Below are 12,112 nucleotides of genomic sequence, written 5' to 3' on the forward strand. Positions count from 1 at the left end.
TATATTAAAATAAAACAAATATTATATTTTTATATATATATATATATATATATATATATATATATATATATATATATATATATATAAATATATATTAAAATAAAACAAATATTATATTTTATTATTTTAAAATAAAAAATAAAAAATATTTTATTTAAAATAAATAAACCTTTAATTGTTTTTACATTTCTGGCTAAATATAATTGACATTTATACACCTGTCATATTCAGGCTATAAATAATCTTTCTTAAAAAAAATATAATACTAATTGACAATTGATATAAGAGTAAACGAACGACAAATCAGCAGAAGCAGCTATGATAAAATAATATTATTATAACTTTTTCAACCATGACAATTCATGACAAAATTGTCCCACTTTTTTGCTTCGGCTTACTACTTACTACTACTAGATCTCTATTTTGTATAAATAAAATATTTACTGCATTTGTAGTTGTCTGTGAAAAAAAAAAAAAAAAAAAATCTAACTGACGATTTGACGGCCCTTTAAATTTAAACGTAGCCGGAAAGCGCGAAAAAGGCGCTCAAACGTCAGAAGATTGTCAGTTGGAGGGAGGACGGACTGCAAAAAGTCAAGGTAAGATCGATATATGTTTCTTTTTGTTAGCGATTGCTTCGTTATATCCAGTTGGAGTCCGCATGTTGTGTGATAGAGTTGATGGAATAATTTATATTCGAAGTTACATTATTTTGGCAGTTCAACTCTAAGCTAACGTTACTTGAATGCGAAATGAACAAGTAAAGAATAATTGCGTCGTGGCCGTTACACCTCGGGTGTGCATTATTTTTATAATAATTCAACGGCCTGGAGTCAATTATTCCGCTTATACTACAGTTACCACATCTCGAAATATTGTTCAGATGATGTATTTCAAGACGTTTGTAAAGTTTTTGTCATTAAAACGCTCTTGTATGTAGGACTAATTCCTTGCGCATCTAAACCCATGCTCCGTTGCTAATTCCAGAACGTCATTTTAGAGTTAGTAACGGAGGTTTGAGCCGCTGATAGCAGAGTAATGCTGGACACACTTAACGACTAGAAGCATTATCTGACTGTGACTGAACCAAGCGGCAACCTCCCCGTCTCTCTCTTGAAACCAACACGGAAGTGAATTAAACGGCAATTCATCGACTGGCCGCTTGAGGCTGGCTGCAGAAGGGAGTCAAATCTGTATCTCCCCCATGTTAAAATGCCCAACTTTACAGCAGAACAAAACATGTTTACAGCCTGGTTCTCTCTGTGGCTTTGGTCTATACAGCTAATTTTTCCCTTCATAACAACTGTGAGGGGGGTGCATTTTTTTATAACTCGCCCGTGTAGTTGATTAATATTTAAAGTTCTGCAAAATTAAGGGTGTGTCCACTTTTGAGTGACAGGCGGATTCCCGCTGATGTAAATGCTAGCCGGTTAGCAGTCACTTCACTTCAGCAAATTCCAGCAGCTGAATTTGCCATCTCTGCCGTGTTTGTGCTTTTATTCGGGATTATTTCATATAATTTAATACACCCGTGACCCATTACTTCGCCCAAGGCTTTGGATTCCGCCGTTTTTCGTCGAGTGTCGTTCGAGAGAACAGCCAGCGCTGTATTCCAGTGGTTTTCCTCTGTGAACATGCACTAATGGATGTGATGTCTGACAATTTCGTTGCTTTTTGGAGTTTTCAGATTTAAAAACGTCTATAGATATAAAGGCTACACTCGTTCTGCGGTGCCGTTGCTCTGGGACAGATTATAACATGCTAATGTACCATCAGATGAGATCCTGCAGGTGTCTGTGTTTCTCCGTTCATGCAATAAATGCACATCCTTGAATGAGCGCGTATTTCTAGCGCATTTACTTGAACTTCATAGGTAATAAATCTATGTTTTGACTCATTTGAGAATTGAGATGCGGCCAAAATCAGAATTTAAAATGGACTGAATAATAAAGCTCTCTACGAACTTGACGAGCGATGCCGCGCTGACGGACCAGAGACTGTAATAAAGAGTGACTGACATGTATGCACATAATCACGGTCACACACACTCTCAGAGTAGCCTAATATTGTAAAGTTACTGCATAATACATTTTCAACAAGCAGAATAACTTAGCTGCACAGAATCGCGATACACAGTCTCACTTGTAGCTATGTCTTTTAACTATTACAATATTTCGAAGGGCAAAAACAGGACCTTTTAATTGCCATTCAGATTTTAATCATCAACTGTCAGTGTCACTTTAGCGCGAGCCCCTGTGCAGTCGCAGACTTGGTACTGTGAGTAGCATATAGCATTGGAGCTAATCTGTAGCTAACTCCATAACGTCGCGCTAGGTGGGCGTGGTTTCAGATAGCCAGGCTCCTCTTTGCCCATATTCTGTTATCCGGGAGTGACGAGCGGTGACGCGAGGCCAAGATGGCGACGGCCGGCTCCGCCCACTTTAGGCTTCAAAAATGCTCTTCAGAAACCTACGGGTGACGTCACGGACACTACGTCCATATTTTTTTACAGTCTATGGACTGAACGCGCTGAATACGCGCGCATGATCAGTCATAAGTATCAAATTACATTCACGGCCTTACAGTAAGTGTGTCCCCGGCTTTATGCAGTTATTAATGCAGTTATGAGAGAGAGAGAAATGTGCGTCAATATTATTATTTATTTATTAATTGAATTCGTTTTTATTAATTCGTTCATTCTTTTTTTCTATTAGTGACAGATGGCCTAATAAATGAAACACAAAGCCCTTTTAACAAGTATAGGCCTTTCAATAATTATTTATTTGTTAGGCTATATTATCTGCAATAATTACAAAAACTCGTGCAGCAGGACTATCAATTTATTTAAATATTCAGTTTAATTTTCTATTGATTATATTATATATGACTGTTCTTCATTTATTTAAATTAAATTTAAAGTTTTTCTTGTTATGAATTGTATCCTATTTTCCGTTATTACAGTTAACTACGCAAAGTGATATGGAACTGTAATGAGGTCAAGACCTGCCGGAACTACTTTAGCTGTGCGGTTCCCTGAAAATAATTGCACACCGTAGAACGTTTGTCAACCAATCAGATTTAAGCATTCAACGGCCCTAGACCTCAAGGACACTGCAACTTCACCTTGTAAGTTGAATATGGAACTGCATCAGTGATAGAGTGGCAGGCCTACAGTAGAAAACAGGTTAAGAAAGCAAGTATCCAAAAATGAGACTTTTCTAAATGCCAACTAAGCGTGAAGTGATATAATGTTAGGGCTGCACGATTATGGCCAAAATGATAATCACGATTATTTTTGATCAATATTGAGATCACGATTAATTATCACGATTATTTGTTGATTTGAACCAAAACACATTTTTGTCACATAGGCCAATTATACATATCTGCTTTCACATTCATATTGTGCTACATTTCCTGCTAATGTACAAATATGTGCAGCAAAATAAAATAGGTTCTCTTATTCACCAAAATTCAGTGCATCTCCTTAAAGAATAAATACAAATAAATCATTTATTATTATTTTATATTGTATTTATAATATTTTATATACATTGTATTTATAATTAATATTAGGATAGACTACCGGTACCTATTATTACATGGCTTGGTTAAATTCTAATGTAGAATGCGGTCTGTTATTTCTTGATAACAGAACTTAGTTCTTTAACGGAAGCAATACAATCGTTTTTAAATCAATAAACTCATTTTTAAATCAATATTTTGTGTCAAATTATTGATTTATTTGTAGGTAGCCATGTAAGTGGGATCCCGATGTCGGTGAATAAAATTCAGAGTCATTGTTATTTGAAAAGTCTCTTGTTATTTGAAGTCGCTCGCGCGCAGACACCCTCGGTCTCTCTCGCGCACTATTGCTCGCGCACAGACACCCTCGGTCTCTCTCGTCCAGTTCGCTTCGCTTTTGTCCAGTCCGGCAAAACATTCTAGTTTCTATATCTAGAAACTAAGCTGCGCGGTGCAGGGAACAACTCTGATTATTGGCTCATTAAGCCACGTGATCAGACAGTGGTTTACTCGTGATCGTGATTAAAATTTTATTAATTGACTGTGCAGCCCTATATAATGTATTTTTAATTTTCTTCTGAATTGGGTAACTGTGAGTAGTGTTAATATAAAACATGTATCCATGGCTTTTAAATGATCTTTTTTAGATTACTGCATTGAGCTTCATTGGAGGAGTTGACATTAAGGATAGCGTTTGGCGGGTTATGGGGCACTGTATTACCAACTCCCTTGGCAAACAACTCAACTGGCGTGGCATCAATGGCAAAACAGCTTTCCACAGACTCCAGCTGAAAGATGTAATTACTGGTAAGTGATACATTTCACTAAGTCCATTCTCTACTTCTTGCATGCTTGATGCATATTAATGCTCAGATTACGAAATTATTAAAAAAGGTTGATTAAAAAAAAGTAAACAGTAAAGCACTTGTACTGCTCTGCCCTGGCAAGGGTATGGCAGCCAGCAGTTTATCACTAAAAGCTTAATTGTGGAAACAATCCCAAACATTGCTGTCCATCCCCACACATACTGTATGGAACTCTCATACAATGAGAAACTGATGCAACAGGCAATGGATATATCCATATTACCTGTTGCATCCCTTATGAAAAAGTATAGGCTAGTTTAAATAAATATATACTTTAAGTTTATTTTATGAAGTATTCTCAAGTAATGTTCAAGTACAGTTGTGGTCAGACTTAACGGCACCCCTGGTAAATATGATCAAAAATAGCTGTAAAAAATAAATCTGGATTGTTTATCTTTTTGATCTTTTATTTTTTAAAAATCTCAAAAATCTAACCTTTCATTGAAGTAAAATAATTGAAAGTGGGGGGTAAATCACATTATGAAATAAATGCTTTTCTCCAAAACACGCTGGCCATAATGATCTTTTGCAAAGATAACAGCTCTGAGTTTTCTTCTATAATGCCTGACGAGTTTGGAGAACAACTAAAAAGAGATCAGAGACCATTCCTCCTTACAGAATCTCTCCAGATCCTTCAGATTCACAAGTTCATGCTGATGCTGCTTCTCTTCATTTCACCCCACTCATTTTCTATAGGGTTCAGTTTAGGGGACTGGGACGGTCATGGCAGAAGCTTAATTTTGTGCTCAGTGACCCATTTTTATGTTGATTTTTATGTTTGTTTTGGACCGTTGTGTTGGAAGATCCAACCACGACCCATAATAAGATTTATACTTGGGTATAAATCTGATTGGTTTATTTCACGTTACGCCCAAACCACATGAATAATGAAGCTACTTCAGACCAACCCATTTTAGGTTTGCGTCGGACGCAAGAGTCGTTTATCCCGCCGGTATAATAGCGTCAGCGGCCGGGATCCGCCCACAAAGTTACTTGCGTTTCGCGTTTGATACTTGCGTTTCAGATATGCTGGAGTTTTTTTTTGGTGGAGCGAGGATGATATTTCTTGAAGCTCTCCCAAAACAACATGTTTTTTGATGTAGGGGTTGTTTGATATATTTGTTTAGGCTTTCTGACCCCCAAGACTCAAGTAATCTCTGCAATTCTCCATCTGTGATCCTTGAAGACTCTTTGGTCACTCAAACTCTCCTCCTCACCGTACATTAAGGTAATATAGACACACGTCCTCTTCCTGGCAGATTCGTAACATCTTTAGTTGATTAACTTCTTAATTATTGTCCTGATGGTCAAAATGGGGATTGTCAATTCTTTTGCTACTTTCTTAGAGTCACTTTCTATTTTGTGAAGCTCAACAATCTTTTGATGCACATCAGAACTATATTCTTTGGTTTGACTCATTGTGATGAATGATTAAGGGAATTTGGCCTCTGTGTTTCCTCCTATTTAACCCTTGTGCATTGTTCAAATTCCCATCCTTTCGTTATGTTCGTGGCTGAAAACAGCCACTACTTTAAACTGCTGTAAAAATTGATCAGATAAATATTTTTTTGCCATTTTTTTTGCATAAATCTATTAATCAACATCAGTCCTGTTCAAAACTACTAAATGTTTTAAAAAAATCAAGATTTTAACTCTTTAATTGCCAAATTCATAAATTATGTCACTGATTTGGGAGGGGAAAAAACACAAAATTACTTATTTTCAATATAAAATGTGATTGTGGACTGGACTTTTTTTTACCTTTTATCACAGTCTTGGACATGTCAAAGATTAGAAACAACATTGGTTTTGATGCATTGTTAGTTTTTGTGCAGCATCAGATTTTTACTTTTTCTCCCTCATTTACTGTTCGTGGCTGTTTTTGCCCCATTGACTTCCATTATAACCACATTTTTTGATTGCAAAGCCATGACACCATAAAATCATGCATTTTTGATTGTTGGTGGTTTTCCCTGTTGGGAAGAGGTAAAATTTGTAATTTTTACTGTTGATAACCAGGTGGCACCATTAACCCTTTAGATAGGCCTGTGCAAAAAAAAGCTTAGTTTCTGGCTTTTACATGGAGTTATATGGAGTATAATAGCATAATAAAGTGTGTGTGTGTGTGTGTGTGTGTGTGTGTGTGTGTGTGTGTGTGTGTGTGTGTGTGTGTGTGTGTGTGTGTGTGTGAGAGAGAGAGAGAGAGAGAGAACTCACCTTGATGCGTCTGAGAAAATCAAAATATGCACCTCAGCTCTCAGAACTACATGGAGTAAACAAAAACAAAGTAAGTGTATTTATGCATCTGCTGCCTTTTGATGGTGAGAAATGCAGACTAAACAAAAACAAAGCAAGTGGATTTGAACACTTGCATGCAAGCCTGCTGGTCATTTGATGGTGAGAAGAGCAGGCAACATGAGAAAGGGCTTGACTTGTAGTGAAGTTTTAGAGATGATCATGCAGCCCGACCCCTCCAGCGAGCTGCAGGATGTATTGTCTTCTCCCTCTGACACCACAGACTCAGGAGAGGCAGATCCTGATTTGGATGTGGCACCCTCATCATCCTCTCTAGCTTCCACTGAAGGCGAGGAGGATTCGGAGGATCCTGGGTCTGGGTGGATTGGGAGAAACGGCGAAGTGTGGTTTTCCACCAACGCGGAGACAACTCCCTTTCTTCAGCCTGCCAGAGGCGTGACTTCATGGCCGACGCGCTATGCCATCGCAAGGGTCCATAACATCGATTCTGTGTTCAATCTGTTTTTTACGGGCGCCGCACAATGAGAAACTGGACCGGGGTGGACTCCACAGATCTCCGTGCCTACATGGGGCTACTGATTTTGGCCGGCGTCTACAGGTCCAGAGGGGAGTCCACACGTTGCCTGTGGGATGATCGCAGTGGTCGTGCGATTTTTAGAGCCACCATGTCCCTCTCAAGATTCAAGAAATCAGCAGAGCTCTGCGTTTTGGAGGTTGGTCATGCTGACAATGAGGTCAATCATCTCGTCGGCCCTGGAGTCACGCCTCTGGCAGGCTGAAGAAAGGGAGTTGTCTCCGCGTTGGTGGAAAACCACACTTCGCCGTTTCTCCCAATCCACCCAGACCCAGGATCCTCCGAATCCCCCTCGCCTTCAGTGGAAGCTAGAGAGGATGATGAGGGTGCCACATCCAAATCAGGATCTGCCTCTCCTGAGTCTGTGGTGTCAGAGGGAGAAGACAATACATCCTGCAGCTCGCTGGAGGGGTCGGGCTGCATGATCATCTCTAAAACTTCACTACAAGTCAAGCCCTTTCTCATGTTGCCTGCTCTTCTCACCATCAAATGACCAGCAGGCTTGCATGCAAGTGTTCAAATCCACTTGCTTTGTTTTTGTTTAGTCTGCATTTCTCATTATCAAAAGGCAGATGCATAAATACACTTACTTTGTTTTTGTTTACTCCATGTAGTTCTGAGGTGCATATTTTGATTTTCTCAGACGCATCAAGGTGAGTTCTCTCTCTCACACACACACACACACACACACACACACACACACACACACACACACACACACTTTATTATGCTATTATACTCCATATAACTCCATGTAAAAGCCAGAAACTAAGCTTTTTTTTGCACAGGCCTATCTAAAGGGTTAATGATGCCACCTGGTTATCAACAGTAAAAATTACAAATTTTACCTCTTCCCAACAGGGAAAACCACCAACAATCAAAAATGCATGATTTTATGGTGTCATGGCTTTGCAATCAAAAAATGTGGTTATAATGGAAGTCAATGGGGCAAAAACAGCCACGAACAGTAAATGAGGGAGAAAAAGTTAAAATCTGATGCTGCACAAAAACTAACAATGCATCAAAACCAATGTTGTTTCTAATCTTTGACATGTCCAAGACTGTGATAAAAGGTAAAAAAAAATCCAGTCCACAATCACATTTTATATTGAAAATAAGTAATTTTGTGTTTTTTCCCCTCCCAAATCAGTGTCATAATTTATGAATTTGGCAATTAAAGAGTTAAAATCTTGATTTTTTAAAAAACATTTAGTAGTTTTGAACAGGACTGATGTTGATTAATAGATTTATGAAAAAAAAATGGCAAAAAAATATTTATCTGATCAATTTTTACAGCAGTTTAAAGTAGTGGCTGTTTTCAGCCACGAACATAACGAAAGGGTAGTGAATTTGCCCAGAGTGTACTGTTAAGTTTTTGAAAATTTTCAAAGCATTTTCCTAAAATATGTGTAAAAATAAGCTTTGTCACCAAAAATCATTCCATTTGCTGAAACACGGAAAAAGTTATGGCCAAAATAAGACTCAAAAATACCCCATAGTGGCTGAAAACAGCCCCAACAGCACATAAGGGTTAAACTCCTGTGAAACAAGAAGTCATAACTGGACAATTCTATGTTCACCATGGTGTGCTAAAAAAGGTATAATGGAAATATACTTCTGAGATATTTTACTCGTTAAAAAAAATCTAGGGGTACCAATAATTTCATAATCCATAATCCATTTTCTGACGCAGTCCGATTTTCCTAGCAGGTGTCAAACTTGTTCCTTTTGGGCATCTGGAAGCAAAGAGTGTCCTTGGCCATGGCCAAAATGTTCTTTACATTGGCGCTAACAAACTATGCACTTGGCTTGTGGGCCCTAATTGGGTCCCAAGATTTTAAAGGTTGTGTAATCCATCCTTGCATTTACAAATGTTATCTTTTTTTAGGAACTGTCAGAAACAACAGACTGACAGCTGCGGCCACTGATCAAGAGATAGAAGCATTTATTAAAAAATGGCTTCATCTTGCAAGTGACCGAGACGGAGGGAGAAGAGAAAGAGAGAAACGAAGGAGGGTCCAAGACACCTGTAAGTCAGTTACATTGTGTTTTTGCTATATGTGTATAATACCATGGTCTGTCTGAATACTTGATTTTGATTGGCTGCAAGGTGTGCATTAAAACATTTGTAACACTTTACAAGTTAACATTAGTTAACTACTTTAGTTAACATGAGGCCAGAACCATTCTTCTACAGCATTTATTAATCTTAGTTAATGTTAATTGTGATGCTTACTAACCCATTATTAAAATCAATAGCTGTATTTGTTAACATTAGTTGATGCACTGTAAACTAACATGAACAAACAATGATTGACTAACATTAAGAAAGCTTAATAAATAATGTAGTTCATGTTAGTTAATACTAGTTAATACATTAACTAATGTTAACAAATAAGACTAGTGTTACCAAACCGTTTAATGCACTGGTAGTTCCAGTCCATTTATTCACCATTCAGTATTAATGTGCTGCTTTCATTAAAGCACATAGAGAGCTGTTTTTAAAGTTTTTAAAACTTGCAGCTTCACTATTAGTAAAAAGTAAAAATAAATTATTTGTTTTTTTTAATTTAATTTGGCTTCTAAATAGTTGTGCGTGTGTGTTTGTTTTGTATTTCAACACTATTGTATAATCAGCGTTCTGTTACTGAGTCAACAGTTTTTATCATTTGTGTATCCAATTAAGGCTTGCAAGATTGCCATGACGAAGGTGGGCCCAGTCAAGGAGAAAATGATGACCAAAGCTACTGGAAACATGTTTTATTTTTATTTAGTTTCTACAATGCTTTCTATGCACATATTTTGTGTTTGTTTATTTTTTTTATATATATATTTTTTTAGATTGCTTTCCAGTTTTGAAAATGTAAACTTGCAGTGGGTTGTTCTTTGGCAATATTAATAAATGATGCAAATGTTTTCAGAAATGTGTTTGGATTGTAACTTACCTTAACATAAAGAGGGGCCATATCTCTTTACTGTATGTTTGATATTGTTGATGCAGAGTTCACTTAGTGCGCGCGCACACACAAACACACACAGTTATGGTTTATTTAGTTAATTCTTGGCTAACATGTGACTGATCAAATGTCCTGCTTGTGGACCAGATCTGGCAAACAGGAGTGCATTGCAAAAGTGCCACCATTCCATGCTGCTTTGGCCCACGTGAGGAATGTTGGGAAAGACCAGGGTTTGTGTAAAAATCAACTGTTGCCAGGTGTGGTTTATTTGGTTTGTTGTTGGTTACATGTGGCATTGCTAAGGCTTTCTTATGGCCCAAATGTGGAAAACAGGAGCGGGTCGCACAATTGCCAACATTCCATGTGGTATGTGGGCCAGAGTAAGGTATCAGATCTGAGCCAGAATTAAAATTAACTATGTCACACATTTGTTTTGTTTAAGGCTGACATGCGGCATTGCTATGGCTTATCTGTGGCCCATATCTGGAAAACAGGAGCGGGCCGTCCAAGTGCCATCATTCTCATCTGGCCCACATACCGCGTGGAATGATGGCACTTGGGCGGTCTGCTCCTGTTTGCCAGATTTGGGCCACAATTAAGCCATAGCAATGCCGCATGTCAGCCGTAAACAAAACAAATGAAGCAGAACTGGGCCACATCTAACCCAGACACCAAAATTGCTGTGGCCCAGATCCAGCCCACACTTGACACTTTCATCTGGCCCACATACCGCGTGGAAAGATGGCACTTGGGCGGTCCACTCCTGTTTGCCAGATTTGGGCCACAATTAAGCCATAGCAATGCCGCATGTCAGCCGTAAACAAAACAAATGAAGCAGAACTGGGCCACATCTAACCCAGACACCAAAATTGCTGTGGCCCAGTTCTGGCCCACACTTGACACTTTCATCTGGCCCACATACCGCGTGGAATGATGGCACTTGGGCGGTCCGCTCCTGTTTGCCAGATTTGGGCCACAATTAAGCCATAGCAATGCCGCATGTCAGCCGTAAACAAAACAAATGAAGCAGAACTGGGCCACATCTAACCCAGACACCAAAATTGCTGTGGCCCAGTTCTGGCCCACACTTGACACTTTCATCTGGCCCACATACCGCGTGGAATGATGGCACTTGGGCGGTCCGCTCCTGTTTGCCAGATTTGGGCCACAATTAAGCCATAGCAATGCCGCATGTCAGCCGTAAACAAAACAAATGAAGCAGAACTGGGCCACATCTGGCCCAGACACCAAAATTGCTGTGGCCCAGTTCTGGTCCACACTTGACACTTTCATCTGGCCCACATACCGCGTGGAATGATGGCACTTGGGCGGTCCGCTCCTGTTTGCCAGATTTGGGCCACAATTAAGCCATAGCAATGCCGCATGTCAGCCGTAAACAAAACAAATGAAGCAGAACTGGGCCACATCTAACCCAGACACCAAAATTGCTGTGGCCCAGTTCTGGCCCACACTTGACACTTTCATCTGGCCCACATACCGCGTGGAATGATGGCACTTGGGCGGTCCGCTCCTGTTTGCCAGATTTGGGCCACAATTAAGCCATAGCAATGCCGCATGTCAGCCGTAAACAAAACAAATGAAGCAGAACTGGGCCACATCTGGCCCAGACACCAAAATTGCTATGGCCCAGATCTGGCCCACACTTGACACTTTCATCTGGCCCACATACCGCGTGGAATGATGGCACTTGGGCGGTCCACTCCTGTTTGCCAGATTTGGGCCACAATTAAGCCATAGCAATGCCGCATGTCAGCCGTAAACAAAACAAATGAAGCAGAACTGGGCCACATCTGGCCCAGACACCAAAATTGCTCTGGCCCAGATCTGGCCCACACTTGACACTTTCATCTGGCCCACATACCGCGTGGAATGATGGCACTTGGGCGGTCCGCTCCTGTTTGCCAGATTTGGGC

The 12,112-nt window shown here is 39.4% G+C and overlaps 1 long non-coding RNA gene across 2 annotated transcripts; it reads left to right on the plus strand.

The window, feature by feature from the left end:
- Nucleotides 1–529: 529 nt before the first annotated feature.
- Nucleotides 530–10,570, plus strand: LOC306986221. Of its 2 annotated transcripts, XR_013794941.1 has the most exons (5): nucleotides 530–599; nucleotides 4,173–4,332; nucleotides 5,519–5,619; nucleotides 9,110–9,250; nucleotides 9,908–10,570. It is a non-coding gene; the product is annotated as an uncharacterized lncRNA (long non-coding RNA). The 2 variants fall into 2 exon arrangements; XR_013794942.1 differs by lacking the exon at nucleotides 5,519–5,619 and having other exon boundaries at nucleotides 9,908–10,531.
- Nucleotides 10,571–12,112: the final 1,542 nt, after the last annotated feature.

This window comes from Phoxinus phoxinus (genome assembly GCF_949152265.1).
Source record: "Phoxinus phoxinus genome assembly, chromosome: 2".
In the NCBI taxonomy this organism is placed as follows: Eukaryota; Metazoa; Chordata; class Actinopteri; order Cypriniformes; family Leuciscidae; genus Phoxinus; species Phoxinus phoxinus.